Here is an 18,180-nt window from a genome sequence, read left to right as displayed (position 1 = left end):
TAGGAAATTTTTGAAGCCTTGAAATAAAAAGTTAATAAACAAAGTGTTGACTGTTTCTGGACCAAAATGACCACCCCACCCCAAACAACAACATCGGTAACAAACAAATCTCAAGGATTGCTGCACATAAGCCGCGCTTGACCAGGACCCACTGGTGAGTGGTCCTGTAAACAGAGGCAAACCCAGAGTGTCCAGCTCATAAAGTCTTTTGTTTAGCGATTTAAAACACTTAGGCACCCCCTTTAAAATAAAAGTGTAACAACTTTCTGTACCCAGTGGACTAGGACAGACTGGACTTTACATTTACTTAGAACTGGATAAATGCGGTAACAACTGACACAGTTACTTTCAAATTTCACTGTTTTTATTGGCCACCTTGTATATGTTCAATGGTTAGCAGGAAATAAAGGAGCAGTTCAACAAAACCAACATTTTGAACTTCTTACAGTCGCTGAAACCCCAAAAATGGCGAACCCCAAAAAGTATGAAAGTTTCATTATGTCTAGCTTAGCTAAAGCAATTGGGTAAGTTGGTTTAACTCATCGAGTTTTTATCGTATTGCTAATTTAAGATTTAAACTTGAATATCTCAAGCTGTTTGAAAATTCAAACTTTCCTTGGAGCTTTGCATATAACCTCAAATCTACGGCAGCAAACGACTCGATTAAATCGACGATGTAAATGTACACAATAAACCAAAGCATTTGCAGATGCATATCCCAGACAAAAACGTTAAGTTATCGTAAACGCAAACATAAACCACTATACTGCTTCAATGAGGATTTATTAACTCACACCTGGCACAAATAAAAAATAAGTGATTCGATTGTTAAATTATTATTTCAAAGTTCAGTGTTTCCTAAAACTTACAAGAGCAACAAAATATGGATAGTTTTCAATTTTAACAGAAAGTGATTTGAATGTTTGACAATGACCATCCAAATTGTTCTTAAACTTTATGATTTATTAAGTGTATGGAAGCCAAAAAAAAAACCAAAATACATAAAAACATAGGTACTCGTCTTATCGGTCTAGTCTTTCTCTTTTGATTCTGAGCTTCCAGCAAATCTGAATCACTAGTACGAGGTGAAGAAGAATAAATCTTTGTTCTTGCTATTTCCATAGTGTCTTCTTTTTTGGTGTGGTAAATTCGCACTCCGGCGTTTTTCCGCTTTTATTTCTTATCACCACAAAATACATTGTTTAGACAGAAATAAATTAGTAAAAAACTACATTTAGCTTTGCCACAAGAGCAGAAGGACCTTTTTCATAGGGAAATGGGGGGCGGTTTCATTGAGAAACTTTGTCACCATCAACCTTAATTTAATGATTCAGTGTTCATCCTCAAGGGCGTATCCGGCGTCAAACCCTTTCTAAGGCACTTTTTGTTAAACCAAATGTCCAAGCGGAAAAGTTTTCTTCTGAGTAGACTTTTCTTGAAATAACGTACCAAGAATACTCGGCTAACAGTTTGTAAAGTGAAGTAGCAGTCCATTTTCTCAAAGTGGAGTTGAAAGCAAATTTACAAGGGAAAGTAATACAAAGCCTTCTCTACAAAACTTTTATTAACTCCCGAAAGGTAAATAAAGAGACGGCTCAACTATTTTCGGGTACAGAAATACCCATTTTAAGGAGCTAAAATGTTGAAAGTCTAAAAAATAATGCTTATAAATAACGTGGAACGTACCTTATAGTATGGTAGAACTGAGCGCCGGCTGTCTTTTTACATGAAGAAGAGGAACAAAACAAAATGGACGGTGGAATTGTTGGGAAGCCAAAAAAAACGATCGAATGCAAAATCGATCGAGAAAGCTTTGCGGGCTATGGTGTCAGTCAGTAAATCTAGTGGGTGTAGAAAATGTCAAGGCGCCACAATTCACTACTTTGTAGCGAGGCAGTAGCGAGCTAGGGGTGGCTTAGGGGTGCGGAATCGTTCGTAGAGGGTTATTCACTTGGAAATGCTCAAAAAACTAAGGGCTGAACATAAAGTAATATTTATTGTAGCCAAATTAACACAAGTCATCTAATATGATCTAATCTAAATTTTTTTTCAACCTAACCTAAGTCTTCGTTTTCTTGGCGGTCGGCCTTTTCTACTGGCAACCAAAATAATAGACATGTGGGAATTATTCTCGTTACAGACTCCCCCTTTGCATCACACTACCGTCCTCGGGTGTGGTGCAACTGCAGGTAATAGCCCATGAACAACAGGCACATGTCCTTAGAGCCAGTCGTCGTCGGGGTCGTCTGTTCTCCTCGATATCGATATTTTGGCTATCCTTTGCCATTGGGCTCACTGGTAGTGGGAAGGTCGTCAAGTTCATTTGAGTCATCTACTCGTACATTCCGAGAGGTATCAGGGTTTTCTTCGTCCCCTTGTGCGTCTGTTTCTTCCAACCTGGGATTCTCTGCATAGTCAGGTCTCCCTCGAGAACACAATGGCCGCTCGGGTTTAGGGTTCCTCCTTCTGGTTCTTTGTAAGGTACCAAATCACTTACATGGTATTTTCCCAGCGTAATTTCAGGAGCGTCAAGTGATGAAATGCAGTAAGTGGTAGGGGTGACCGTCTTCTGTATCAGGTAAAGCTCGTCACGTTTAGGAGCAAACTTTGTAGTATACTTCTTCAGCATTACTTAAAGGGTGCAGAACAACTAAGACTTTGTCTCCTTCTCTGAAGCTGATTGCACAGCATTTTGATAGCCATTTCTTGTAGCTTGATGTCTTTCCTGCTGGTCACGTGCTTCTTGTATTGTAAGGCTTAAGGTCCGTAGGTATGGTTTAATTTGCGGGACGAAGTTGTCGTTTTGAATCACTGCACATCTCGATGTACATAATCTGGTGTTCGCATTTTTCTACCAAAGGTGAGGTAAGCTGGGGTGAAACCAGTGTTCTCACACCGAGCAGTGTTCATGGGGAATCTGACGGCCGGCAGTTTGGTCACCCACTGGGTGTGGTCCGAGGAGGTAAGCATTGCTAGTTGTGCCTTCAAGTCTCTGTTCTTTCGTTCAATTGGGTTTGCCTCTGAATGGTAAACAGGAACCAGATTTTGTTGGAAACCCAGGCAGTAGGCTACTTGCTGCATTACTGATCCAACAAATTGAGTTCCATTATCACTAATGACTCTTCTTGGGACGCCAAATCTGAGTATAACTTCGTCTATGAAGCTTCGGGCAACAGCTTCTGCAGAGGCGACCTTGAGAGGAATTAGCTCCACCCAGCGTGAAGCGATATCTTTAACGACGAAAATTTAGCGGTATCCTTCTTCAGTCTCCGGCAGTGGGCCAAAGAGGTCTATTGACATTACCTCAAATCTGTGACCATGGCAGGAGTCTGTAGTGCCCCTGCGGGTTTCAGGTTAGTTGGCTTGAAGCGTTGACACACGATGCAATGTCCAACATAATCAGTAATAGTCCTCCTCATACTAGGCCAATAGTACCTTGCTGCTAATCTTTGGTAGGTACGTTCAATTCCTAGGTGTCCGGCAAGTTCAGAATCATGATATTCCTTGAGTACATCCGGAATTTGTGTCTTTGGTACAACTTGTTGTGGTTCTTTCTCGTCGATCTCTGGGGCGTAGCGGTGCAAAATGCCATATACCATAATATTGTCACGTTTAATTTATGAGCCCTTCTGGATTCATTAATTAAACTGACTCACGACGTTAAACGTCGCACCGGGATCTCAGTTTTAAGGATGGAATCAAACACTGAGTTTTCTATTAAACACTTAAATATGTTAAAATAGTATACAAAATTATATATTGTATACACAAAATATAGTATACACAAATGGGTCTGCACAATACGGTCATAAACACACTAAAAGTTGACAATTTAACAATTGTACTTACATAGACTCATAAGCTAAGGACTTAGCATTTTCTGGCGGCTGGCTTGGTCACTTTCGTGTTGGAACAATTCTGGAGAATGGACTACTTAACTTGATCTTCTTTTCCGAGGAGAGTCGACATCTCGACTTCCTGGTTTAGCTGGTCGCACTACTGTCGATTGGTTCACACTCCTCCTATACTGCTGAAATCGGCGTGTTTTATACCCGATTGATCGGCTGACGCAGTTTGTTATTGTTCGTCGCCTATTTTTCATATTCCTGCAAAGCAGGTGGTGGTGACTCATCACCGATATGATGCACTCGGTGCATCATGGTGCGACCTTGCCTCGTGCGCTTAATATTTCGCAATCTTCAAATATTCTTATGTTTTTAAGTCAATAAGTCCATCTTTTGAATTAATGGATTTTCCATTCGTGACATATGCCTCCGCCCCAGAAAAACTGGTCCTCAGTTTTATATGAATAACAATAGTAAAAATATATCGTTTAGCCTAACACAAATTTAAAACTTACATGTGTACATACGAAGACATTATAATAAATGGTTAGTAGGTTTACATATGTGAGTATTCCATAGTACTCAGTTAAGTTTGTCCAAGGACACTGGTTACAATCATTTCCTAATAATAAGTTAGTACTTATTCTAACAATATTATAGAATAAAGTTATGCTTCTGTAATAAACATACATAGTTCAAATTATGAACTTAACCGTAATCGCTTTGCTTCCGGCAGAAAAAAAAACAAAATAACGCAACACTGGGAAAAGTTTGACAAGACTTACTCTTATGAGCAAAACTTCGCACCTCACATCACTTATCACCATCATCTTCTATGTCCTATTAATGTTTGTGTTGTGGATTGTCCAATCGATAAACTCTTTACGTGTAGTTTATCAGTAGCAGTCCAATGTCCAAGCCCTTCGTGAGTTCCAATAACAATAATGGCTCATCATAGTCTGCTTTGGCTTCCTTCTCATATAGTCCTCAGTGTTACATGAAATATAAGAACAAAGGTTAATATGTGCTACTTAAGGCTTAATATACAATATCATGTCTTATAACAAAATTATTTTTATCATCATTTTTAACTCTTATTTGTGTGTTAGTATGTACGATCCATTTTCCATTCTCAAAATTAAAAATGGAACGTATGAATTGATCTCCTTAACGCTGTAAAGCAAGGATTGGGATGTAATTTCCCGTGTATACACCGCGCGAACAAAATTAGTCATGCAAACAACTCGAATTTTTATGTTAGTAGTTTAGCATCAACCAGCGAAGTTGCCGGAGCATTGGTTCGGGACTATTCGCATCTTCAGCGAAACGTCGTATATGGTTCGCACCTTCTCAGTGTAAAGCACTATAAAATAATCAGATTAATTTCATGGCTATATTATTCTCGTAAACATTAATGTATAATTTCCAATAAGAATAATCGATAAGTAGACCTTATTGCTGCTGATAAGCAGAATATGGCCCTATATTTCCAAAAGGCTCCAACTGAGCAACAAACGGCTGTGCTACCGCTTGCTCAGGATTCTCTCTAGTTTGAGGATTAATGGGCCCCCCTGCTTGCACTTGCGCCTGGTTATCCGGATTTGGGCACAGTGCCGGATTGCGGACAACCTGACTTGCGTGGGATTCAGATGGTCCCATAAAAGTTTGTGGTCCAAATGCACCTCCAGAAGATTCGCCAGCAGAATTTACTTCTGATGTTTCATCCCTTTGTTGTGTTTGGGGTACTACTGGTACCCGAAACTGGTGAAACGTAGCATTCGGTATATAAGTATGCGTGTATTGGGAATGATTCGGTTGATTCAAAAATCACGTAATGAAAATCAATATGCACATAATATAAACCGTCTTCCTAACTCGGACTATTTAAATTAGTCATTTATTTATGCGCGCAGCGACACATTCATTTCTCATCGCTCGCGAATTAGTTGCTTTTTTCGCAAAAATGCCTAAACAACTATACAGGGTGGCGCAATAGTGTGACAAAGTGTCATATTGTTGTTGGTTTTGATTTTTCTAAAAAAATCATTATGTAAAAGTTGATCAGAATCATTTGGTCTACAACATAAAAATACTTTCGACTATACAGGGTGTTGCGTAAGTGAGGATCAAAAATGTTTTTTGTTTTTTTTAATAAAACACCCTGTATATTTTTGCATATTTCGATTCCTGGTAAAATTCTCCATCCGAATCAGTTTTCATCTTTGCACAAAATGGCGGCGTTGCCAACTTGTTTAACAAAACAATAAATTAGGGGCAAAACATTAATCTTTGTTATCGGCAATAATTGTCTAATGACTCGTAATAAAGTAATGAAAATTGGCCTAAAGGAAGTCAAAACTGTAAGTAAAAGCTCAAATAGGCATAGAAAACATTGCGCCATTCAAGGTGTTTTGTACAGAGCGTCCAAATTAGGAAATTTGAAAATCGGTTAATTCGATTTTTTTAAATGGAACACCCTATATTTAAGGGTTGCATATTATTCTCCTGTCAATTCTCTTTAAGTTTCATTAAGATGTCTCTATACCTATCTTTGCTTGTTTTGGCGCTATTTTAATTTTTCTGAATTATCGTCTAAAAACGCATAAGAATAAATAAATTAATGCAATTATTTTCGAAGTAGGCCATGGTCGTCGTAGCGATATTGCTTCCATTTTCTAGTTTGCCATGAAACTCACTGACATAATGAATGTCAAACTTATTATCGATTTCGCTGTCAATTTTATTGTTGATAGGTACCTACTTAACTGTTTGCAATTAATAAATAACTAAGTTTTATTTATAAAAATTAAATATGAATTTTTCAAAATCAGAGATGGTTGACATGATTTTCGTGTTGGGTGCTAGTGACAAAAATGCATTATTGGCTAAAAGATTGTATCAGGAGCGATATCCCGATAGAAGGCAACCAGAAAAAAGAGCATTTGAAAAACTTATGGAACGTTTTGAGAGGACTGGAAGTGTGTCATACACTAAAATTAAGAGACAGAAACGATCAAGAACCGATGAAAATGAAATAAATGTTCTCTTAACAGTGATTGAAAACCCGCATATTGGTCAAAGGCAGCTATCGCAACAGGTTGATGTTGATCGAAGAAGCGTACAGCGCATTTTGAAAGATAGTAAAATGCATCCTTATCACATACAACTACAACAAGAGTTACATGTTGACGACTACCAGAGTAGGCTGGAGTTTTGTGTGTGGGCTCAAAACAAAATTCGAGTATTAAGAAATTTTGTTCATTTAATATTGTTTGGAGATGAAGCTACTTTTCACGGAAATGGCAGTGTTAATAGGCATAACTTTCACTATTATGCCACAGAAAATCCACATTTTGTTAGATATAGTACTCAAAACCGATGGTTTAAATGTTTGGGGTGGAGTTATCGGCGATAATGTAATCGGTCCTTACTTTTTTGAGCAAAGAGTAACCGGAGAAGTGTATCTGGATTTTTTGCAGAATTACCTGCCTGGACTGTTTGCTGAAAGAGCAATTGAGATTCCACAGGAAATGTGGTTTCTCCATGATGGAGTACCAGTACATCATACGAGGCCGATCATCAATTTCTTAAATAATACTTACCGCGATCGTTGGATTGGAAGAGGAGGTCCTATCGCTTGGCCACCTAGGTCGCCAGATTTGACAAAAATGGACTTTTCTGTATGGGGATTTGTTAAAGATCAAGTATACAGAATATCACCGACAACAAGAGAAGATATGAAGATACGAATACAAAATTGTTTTCGCAGTATAACTGTTGAAATGTGTCGTAATTTAAATCGTTCTTTTGAGAAACGTCTTGAACTTTGCATTCGTGAAAATGGCAGACACTTTGAACATTTAATTAAGTAAAATTCAACACAGTATTTTATTAAATTAAAAATTTTCAATAGACCTAGCATATTTTATTTTGCAATACTGCACACAAGCCACAAGCCAAATCTAAAAGAAATGAGTAATGACCCTTTACTTTTTAAATTGACCAAAATTAAATTCTCAACACTTTAGGATAACTAAATGCATAGTGTCATATTCAAAAATTTTAAATACAATTTAATTTACCATATTTTTCAAAGATCAATAATTTAAATTAATTATTTGCAAATAATTTGTCATAATGAATAAATACGTAAGTATGTTAGCTCGTCTTTATGCCACATTTTGTAACGTGATAAATCATGTAACGTGATCATGGCCAACTTCGAAAGTAATATTTAAATTTAAGTTTACGCGTTTTTTGGGCAATAATTTAGTAAAATTAAAAAAGCGCTCAAACAAGTGAAGTTAGTGTATGTTAGCTCGTCTTTATGCCACATTTTGTAACGTGATAAATCATGTAACGTGATCATGGCCAACTTCGAAAGTAATATTTAAATTTATGTTTACGCGTTTTTTGGGCAATAATTTAGTAAAATTAAAAAAGCGCTCAAACAAGTGAAGTATAGAGACATCTTAATGAAAATTAAAGAGAATTGACAGGAGAATAATATGCAACCCTTAAATACAGGGTGTTCCATTTAAAAAAATCGAATTAACCGATTTTCAAATTTCCTAATTTGGACGCTCTGTACAAAACACCTTGTATGGCGCAATGTTTTCTATGCCTATTTGAGCTTTTACTTACAGTTTTGACTTCCTTTAGGCCAATTTTCATTACTTTATTACGAGTCATTAGACAATTATTGCCGATAACAAAGATTAATGTTTTACCCCTAATTTTATTGTTTTGTTAAACAAGTTGGCAACGCCGCCATTTTATGCAATGATGAAAACTGATTGGGATGTAGAATTTTACAAAGAATCCAAACATGCAAAAATATACAGAGTGTTTTATTAAAAAAAACAAAAAAACATTTTTGATCCTCATTTACGCAACACCCTGTATAGTCGAAAGTATTTTTATGTTGTAGACCAAATGATTCTGATCAACTTTTACATAAAGGTTATTTTAGAAAAATCAAAACCAACAACAATATGACACTTTGTCACACTATTGCGCCACCCTGTATGTTCAAGGTGATTATTACACCGACAATATTAATATTTTCATATATTTATCTTTATTCGTTGGTAGGTACCTACATGGTCTCATTGAGATATTATTCCGAATTGGTTAACCAGCGAATTCCATGGTTTTAAGCATGGTGCACTCATTAACCTTTGGGAAACATTTCTCTGATAATCTAATATGACAAGTGTTCAAGTTTCAAAATTTGCTACTAGTATCTTGACATCTTGACCGTGCAATACAGTCTTTACTTGTCAATGTTCAATAAGTATTTAGCCCAGTTTTATTTATAAAAATAAATATAAAAAGACATTCGATGGGCTTCGGCAAACAGTATTAGCAGTCTTGCTGCAAGAGTGGCTGCTTTTAATGACAGTTTATGGGATGTATACGACTGCCTCAGGGGTCGGGATCCCGGAACAGGCGATATCAAGAATAAACTCGGCGTTGCAATGCGTCCTTTTTGCCTAATCTGACCTGTGGTTCATTGCCTTCGCACGATATATCGTGAAATATCATATCCCGGTGTCAAATCCAATGGTAATGATTGACATAAATTTTGTATTGTTACGGTTTGGGCCTACTATGCTCGATACTCGATGAAACCGATGCGCCGCAATATCTGGCCGGGCGCGTATTAAAGTAGGCCACAGTTAGGAAGCGCCACACCTGGAAGATTCGAAGCAAATCGCGAAGCGTTTCGCGGTCATTCTAGAACGTGGTTTGCGAATATAAAAGAAGCGGTGTCGACGTCAGTGTAGAGAGTAGTGTAGTAGTGAATTTAGGAACGCGGTAAACTTTAAATAGTGGAATAGTTGTGGAATTGTAGTAGTGTTTTTAGTGGCTGTGTTAATTATTGTACGGAGTGTTTTGAAGTGTAAATAAATTTATTAATTTTTCAGTTAAATTGACTTTGTGTGAACCCACGGGAAAATCGTAACAATTGGTGTCAGAAGTGGGATCAGACGTTAGTGCGACGTGAATTGGAACTAAACTTTGGGTTAAAGACTTGTGTTCAGAACCGGACTAGAGATTTTCGGAACAGTGGTGTGTTAAATTTATTTTATGCCAATAACAAGACGTCAAAGTGCAAACATGGAGGCCCAATTTGCAGCTATTATGGCAATGCTTGAAAAACAAGAAGAGAAACAAGAAAGGATTCGACAACAAGACAAGGAAGAACAAGAAAGGATTCGACAACAAGAGAAGGAAGAACAAGAAAGGATTCGATAACAAGACAAGGAAGAACAAGAAAGGATTCGACAACAAGAGAAGGAAGAACAAGAAAGGATTCGACAACAAGAGAAGGAAGAACAAGAAAAGATTCGACAACAAGATATGGAAATGCGTCAAGAAGATAGAGAGCGTAACGTAGAAATATTGAACGCTCTAGCGGGGACCAAAACAGAAATCCAAGAGTATGTAACCCATAGTCTCAAAAAGATGGAGTGTGATGTTCAGGTAAAATTAGACGATGTTCGGGAGGACATTAATAAAATTCAGGTTGATGTTCGGGACATTCATAAAAATCAGAATGATGTTGAGATAAAGCTACGCGACTTAGAGCAGAAAATTGACAGCAGAGGAGTCAGCTCTACAGTGTTCACCGGAAACGGGCTCAACAAGATCAAGCCTCCCACATACGATGGTCAAACTTCATGGGCAACGTACCAACTCCAATTTGAGGCCGCTGCAAATGCAAATAGATGGAGTAACGAGGAAAAAGCTGTAGCACTGGTGGTGGCATTACGAGGACCTGCATTGGAGCTGTTACAGACTCTGCCTATCGCCCAACAAAGCAACTATGACGCATTAGTAGCTGCATTAGAACGACGTTATGGGGATCAGCATAGGAAAGGAGTGTACCAAACACAATTAAAGGCAAGACTGCAGAAAACTGGTGAAAATTTGCAAGAGTTTGAGGCCGAAATTCGTCGCCTTGTGCATCTGGCTTACCCAGCCGTTCCGGATGAAATCCAAGAAGAACTTGTGGCACAGTGTTTTGTAGATGGGATTCGAGATCTGGAAGTAAAGAAAATGCTGAAGATGTTCAAAGGAAGCAACAGCAGCGAATTACTAGTTCGAGCGCTGGAAGTTGAAGCTGCGTGCAATGACTTAAAGCCAAGGATCAGGGCCGTGACTATTCAAGAGGAGAGAGAACCGCCAGCCGATCATGCTGCTACACCAATGAATAAAATTGAATCAATGTTCGGCCAAATAGTGCAACAAATGGCAGTATTAGCAAATGGCCAGTCCACACAGCTAGAACGGTCACGCCCGATCACTAGAATGGAGTGTTATCGATGCGGACGTACGGGACACATTAGAAGGAATTTCACACAGCGGTCTTGTTCTCCAAACCCACAGTGCCGACGAAATCAGGACATCAGAACAAATCACCGGAACTCCTCTGTTAAAAGAAATATTACATGTTATATTTGTGGACGTAAAGGACATTACCAATGGAATTGCAGACAGCAGTCTCGTTTACCGACCCCGCGGAACTGGCGTAACCAGGAGCAGGAAATGAAGAATCCGGAAAGACATTTACCGCGATATGTAGAGGATCGTCAAGCTTTGGATAGTGACTTAAGGTACCGGAAAGGACAAATTCATAATGGTTGGAGGATTGGTCAAATCGCGAAAGTGACGGATAAAGAGGCTACAAGAAGAATGAAGAGCAGCGTTTCTAAGGAAGACATAATAAAAGGACAGCGCTCAGACTCTGATTTGAAAGTAATCAGAAGATGGTTGGAGAAGGATTTGAAACCGGATTGGCAACAGATTTCCAGATATGGACCAACAGTAAGGGGTTACTGGTTACAGTGGAATTCGCTTCGACTGCGAGATGACTTAATTACTCGCAAATGGGAAAGTCCAGACGGAAAACGCTTTGTTTACCAAACAATAGTGCCCAATTCCTGCAAAGAGAATGTGCTGCGAGAACTACATGACAGTCGCGGAGGAGGACACTTTGGAGTAAACCAGACTTTGGCTAGAATAAGAGATCGATTTTACTGGATTAACTTCAGAAAGGACGTTGAGGAATGGTGCAAACGGTGTGACCAGTGTTCGTTACAGAAGGGATCCATCACAATTCGGGAACTTGAGAGAGAGAAGATGAAACCAAACAACAACCGTATGAAGATGACAATGGACCACAGACCAACTGGTGGCAATTATAAGGAAGGTGATGCTGTGTGGATGTTTCAACCCAGGAGGAGCAAAGGATTAAGTCAAAGATGGCAACGACACTGGGAGGGACCTTACCATGTGGTAAAAAGGTTAAATGACGTCGCGTACAGAGTCCAACGCAGCCCCAAAGGCAAGATGAAAATTGTCCATCTGGACAGACTCAAGAAATACCAGGGACTAGATGAAGCGGATCGGGACGATCAGCTTTAAGAGGGGGGCAGTGTTACGGTTTGGGCCTACTATGCTCGATACTCGATGAAACCGATGCGCCGCAATATCTGGCCGGGCGCGTATTAAAGTAGGCCACAGTTAGGAAGCGCCACACCTGGAAGATTCGAAGCAAATCGCGAAGCGTTTCGCGGTCATTCTAGAACGTGGTTTGCGAATATAAAAGAAGCGGTGTCGACGTCAGTGTAGAGAGTAGTGTAGTAGTGAATTTAGGAACGCGGTAAACTTTAAATAGTGGAATAGTTGTGGAATTGTAGTAGTGTTTTTAGTGGCTGTGTTAATTATTGTACGGAGTGTTTTGAAGTGTAAATAAATTTATTAATTTTTCAGTTAAATTGACTTTGTGTGAACCCACGGGAAAATCGTAACAGTATAATGAAAGCAATTTAATACCGCACCGCGGGGTGATTGCTGACAATTCGCCCTCAGCTCTAATAATAAAACACAAACCCCGTTTTGTTTTTTAACTTGCGCTTATTCTTTCACGTCCTCGTGACAATATTCGAGCTTAAATGGACACATAAATACCCATTTTGTTTCCCTGCTTTCATAGCCTCGATAATGTTAATTATTTTGAATTGAATTTGTATTTTTCATATTTGCCTACCAATTGCACTTAATGACAAATTATTCGGCAAACACATTATCTTTTTAGCTTAAATTTGTTTGAAGCAAATCGCCTAACTAATGCTCTACAGGATTTATACATCAGGGTATAAATTGACTTGAAACTAATAATAAGATTTGCCATGTAATTTAGAAGCGATAACAAACGAAATTGAAACTTATTAACATGCAAAATTTAAATCAATTGACCGACTTGCAATAAGTTTGAAAATAATTTTCAAAAACAGTTGGGTATGTTCGTTTTGAATTAAACCAAAATTATTTTACTTTGCTAGATGATACAAATTTTGTAATTCCAATTTATGCTATATGCTCACGAGTTGTCAGATGCCTTACTAGTGTCCTAAACTTGTGTGTGTGTCAAAGATTTTTTCAAATTGTCAGAGGTCTCCAAATACAACTGCAATCCTTTCAAGAGATGCCAGATGTCTCTAAAAGTGTTCTAAACCTTTAAGATTTCTTTTTAAATTGCCAAAGGTCTCTAAAAACCTCTCAAGACCTGCCAGATGCCACCAGTAGTATCCTAAACCTTCAAAGATTTTTATTTAATTGGCAGAGACCTCTAAATACTACTGAAACCTTCTAAGAGTTTTCAGATGCCTCTTAAAGTGTCCTAAACCTTCAATAATATTTTTAAAATTGTCTGAGGTCCCTAAAAGATTGAGGAAGATGTCAGAAACTTCTGACATCTTGTGACTATGTCAATTTTCAGTCAGTAAACCCTCTATAGTAGTACCCTTCTGTTATATACTTCCTTATTTTGCTAACCATTAAAAATCTAGCCCTACATACTATACTAACCTAATAATTTTACTATTTTGACTGCCCAAATTCAATGGCTTTGTAAACAAAGATAATCACTTCCTGACGTCAGGATACTCTGTTATGTTTTTTGTCTTCAAATTACATGTGGTATGTAATGTCTATCATTTGTCTACATAGCTAGACCATGACCATATGTGACTATGTGTGTTTGGTATGACGAGTGTTGGAACACCCCTACTCCATACAGAGTGTTACAAATTGATTCTACATTTTTTTTGCAAGAAGGAAAATTGTATTTAGTTTTAGTATTATTTTATTCTTATAACAAAGGATGCTCCTATCGAGTATTCGTAACTATATCCAAACAAAATAACTTAAAACCTCTTAATGTTATTTCAAATATCCATCTAGAATGAAACTACTTGATATCAAATCAAGCTATGTGATCTTAAAATATCAACTTACTTGACTAAAATACCCTGTATTGAAACCATATTTCTGTTAGTAAATATTGCGGAAAACACCAATAAACTGTCAAAACTTTTCGTAAAAAATTCGTATATCCATCTCAAATCCAACCAAAAAATGTACTCAATAAAATTGTATTTTTTTTTTATTGTAATTCTATGCGTACTTTCGAGTACATCATGTTTATTATGTCTGGTGCATCGTCGAAATTAGAGCTAATGTGCAAAACAGGAATCATTTGGTCAATTTATCTGTATGATGTTTCGTTTTCCATTGTGCTAGCTAGATCTTTAGGAAATAAATCAAAACGTTTTTAGATGGCCCGGGGCCATTATAAAAATGCCTTTGTGTAAATTGTGATTGATGAACCCACAAGAGTATCAAAATAAGATACAATAGATTTTGTGTATATTTGCCACGATTCATTTAACTTTAAAAGCGCCCGGTAAATACAAGCAGCTTGATCCAAAGTGCCTCACTAATAGCGCTTAAAAAGTGCTTAATTCATGTTGTTGTAATCGATTGAACAGTTTATGAATAATTAAATTAGCAGTGATATCGTTTGATTTTCAAACTGAATCAAATATATGCTGCCAAATGCATTCTGTTAACTTATGTACACAGTGTTGCCCGGATTGCTTCATGGTTCGGCAAATTGACGAAGCTTAAGGCAGTTTGCCTAAGTGATAGCGCCACATCAGCCCTATGGCATTATATTCAACAAATAACGTCCTGTTCTAAGCCCTTTGACCCCCTCTATATCAGTCCTTAGTGCTGGACATTACCAACTGGACATTATTGGCCATATAAATAGCCTATTAGTATATAGGTTTAAATATAAAGTAGATCCTTTCTTTAGAATGGGGACTGTTAAATATCCGAGTAAGGCCGCAAGGGACTCTTTTAAGTCGAATTAGTAAAACTTCATCAGCAATAAACTCAGCGCCGACTTCGTTAGGATTTTAATTACATAATCCAGCGATATTTAAATATTTCATTCGTTCCTCTAGCGGTTAAATGGACACATCATCACCATTTTCTCCGCAATTCTAAGTCGATAATACTTTAGTCACTTCCAGCTTGATTAAACGGCTTGCATATTAAGGACACCAAGAAGAAAACAAGCAGGAACCAGGTGTTTTCGAAATTCGGTCACGGTCCAGAAGACTTGTAATTGACGCTCCCACGAAAATCAGTTAGATGGAACTGGTGCACCCCGAAACCACTGTTTTCAAACACTTCGCTGAATATCCCATCTAAATTAAACATTACCCCAAAATCACTTGCCCAGATAAACAAATGTTGACTTAACCGCAGGATCAATAAAGAGTTTTCAATTTGAATTGGGCTTGGCGGTATAACCCCAAATTATAAGTTGTGTGAAAAAATTGTAATAATCAGTTATTTTCAATCATTTTTGATACAATTACGTTTACCAAATCTTCTTCTTCTTCATGTACCATCTCCGCGACGGAGGTTGGTAATCATCACAGCTATTCGGACTTTTGAAGCGGCCGCTCTAAAAAGATCGATCGATGTGCAGCCGTACCACTCTCTCAGATTGCGCAGCCACGACTTTTTCCTTCTTCCTATACTTCTTTTCCCAAGGATTTTTCCCTGCATTATAAGTTGAAGTCTGGCGTATTTTGTCCCACGTGTGATATGTCCAAGATATTGTAGCTTTCTGGTTTTAATAGTTTCTATGATTTCCATTTCTTTGTTTATCCTCCTCATTACCTCGTTGTTTGTAACATGTTCTGTCCAGGGTATCTTCAAAATTCTTCTATACGTCCACCTCTCGAATGATTCAAGTTTTCTGATAGTTGCCGCATTCAGGGTCCAGGCTTCCATTCCGTAAAGTAAGGTTGAGAAGACCTAGCACTTCAATAGTCTGACTCTTAGGTTTAACTTCAGATCTCTTGTGCAGAGTACTCTTTTTAATTTGTTAAAATTTGCTCGTGCTATTTCTATTCTTGCTCTAATCTCTCTAGAGTAGTCATTTGTGGAGTCAATTAGTGTACCCAGGTATTTGTATTTATCTACTTGTTCGATCTTAGTGCCGTTAATTGTCAGCTGCTCGTTATATCTCTGTGTTTTTGATATTCTCATAAATTTTGTTTTCTTAGCATTCATTGTTAGTCCATATTCTTGACCACACTCGGCTATTCTGTTCATTAGTCTCTGAAGATCGTCGATATTTTCCGCTATAATTATGGTGTCATCTGCATATTGTCACGTTTAATTTATGAGCCCTTTCGGATTCATTAATTAAACTGACTCACGACGTTAAACGTCTTGCCGGGATCTCAGTTTTAAGGATGGAATCAAACACTGAGTTTTCTATTAAACACTTAAATCTATTAAATACAGTATACACAAATGGGTCTGCACAATAGGGTCATAAACACACTAACAATTAACAATTCAACAATGGTACTTACACAAATTCATACGCTAAGGACTTAGCATTTTCTGGCGGCTGGCTTGGTCACTTTTGTGTTGGAACAACTTATGAGAACGGGCTACTTAACTTGATCTTTTCTTGACCGAGGAGAGTCGACATCTCGACTTCCTGGTTCAGCTGGTCGCACTACTGTGGATTGGTTCACACTCTTTTTATACTGCTGAAATCGGCGTATTTTATACCCGATTAATCGGCTGACGCAGTTTGTTATTGTCGCTTGTTTTTCACATTTCTGCAAAGCAGGTGGTGGTGACTCATCACCGATACGGTGCACTCGGTGCATGACACATTCGGTGCATCGTGATGCGACCTTGCCTCGTGCGCTTAATATTTCGCAATCCTCGAATACTTTTATGTTTTTAAAGTTAATCAGTCCATCTTTTCAATTAACGGATTTTCCATTCGTGACATATGCCTCCGCCCCAGAAAAACTGGTCCCCAGTTTTAAAATAAAGGACACTTATATACTCCCTTTAAAAACAACCATCTTGAAAAAATATCGAACTTGTAACAGTATTATACAATTGAACCAAAATTTCAGATTGACGTACATAAAAACCATTAGAACAATCGATAAGCTACGGTACTACTAAGTACATTATGATTAAAGCATAGTATTGCTTATGATGAACACAAATAACTTACTAACACTAATAAACCCAGAAAAGGATAATGGAGTAGATTTATAAAGAAAGAAGTATCTAGGCTTTGAAAATACCAATTATTGAATGTGCGTAAAATACTTTACTCCATTTGCCTTACATCGCTTCCATTTAAACAATTTCTTAAATCTAACATAGTTTAATAGCGCAACACAGAGAACATAATTGTTAAGCCGAGAATAGTTCACTCTTACCACGAAGATGTTCACTGCGCATAACTAAATGCCAATATAATGTTACGTATTTCCTTATTACTTGCATCAAATTGATGGATGTGACGTGGGTAAAAGTCCAATGACGTGTTGGTATTGCGTGTGGACTATGTTGTATACCAACGTCAACAGTCGTGGAAGAAATTAAATGTCTTCAACGGAGCAGGATCAACGTGTGGTATTATTTCGATCTGGCTTGTTGACTCTCATGTGTGCGTTTACATGAAATAAAAATAGGAACAAAGGTTAATATGTGTTCATTAAGGCTTAATATACTTATATCCAAAGTATACTCTGCATGCAGTGTTACGTTTTACTTCATAAAGTTAATTGACATGTAAAAATAATCAGGAATCCGGTCCTGAAACTAAAAAGTTTGAACTCCGTAAGTATGAGACGCTCTAGTTTTCATTTTATGGAAAGTAGAACGTATTTGCCTGTTTAAAAAAAACAGAAACATTAACCGTTTCTAATTAACTTCAAATCCTTTTGGAGAAGTTTGTTTTATCAAAAATTGGATATAATGTCCTCAATCAAATGCTTTTCCCTCATTGATTTCTGTAAAAATAAAAATAAAAAAAATAAAGTTTGTCATCATTTGGATTATCAGCCGGACGAAGTAGAAATAAGCGATGTACGCTTTCGTTTTAGTCCAGGAACTGATGTATTTTCGTAACTCTTTACTT

At 37.6% G+C, this 18,180-nt stretch overlaps 1 long non-coding RNA gene across 1 annotated transcript; it reads left to right on the top strand.

Annotated features, from left to right (window-relative positions):
- The first annotated feature begins 3,776 nt into the window (after positions 1-3,776).
- On the top strand, positions 3,777-17,951 carry LOC145738490 (uncharacterized). The gene is made up of 2 exons (XR_014180774.1): positions 3,777-4,861; positions 17,740-17,951. It is a non-coding gene; the product is annotated as an uncharacterized LOC145738490 (long non-coding RNA).
- Positions 17,952-18,180: the final 229 nt, after the last annotated feature.

This window comes from Ips typographus, linkage group LG15 (genome assembly GCF_016097725.1).
Source record: "Ips typographus isolate SLU linkage group LG15, UJ_Ityp_2.0, whole genome shotgun sequence".
NCBI lineage: Eukaryota > Metazoa > Arthropoda > Insecta > Coleoptera > Curculionidae > Ips > Ips typographus.
The sequence above is the reverse complement of the archived record's forward strand: the minus strand, read 5'-3'. Positions and strand labels throughout refer to the sequence as shown.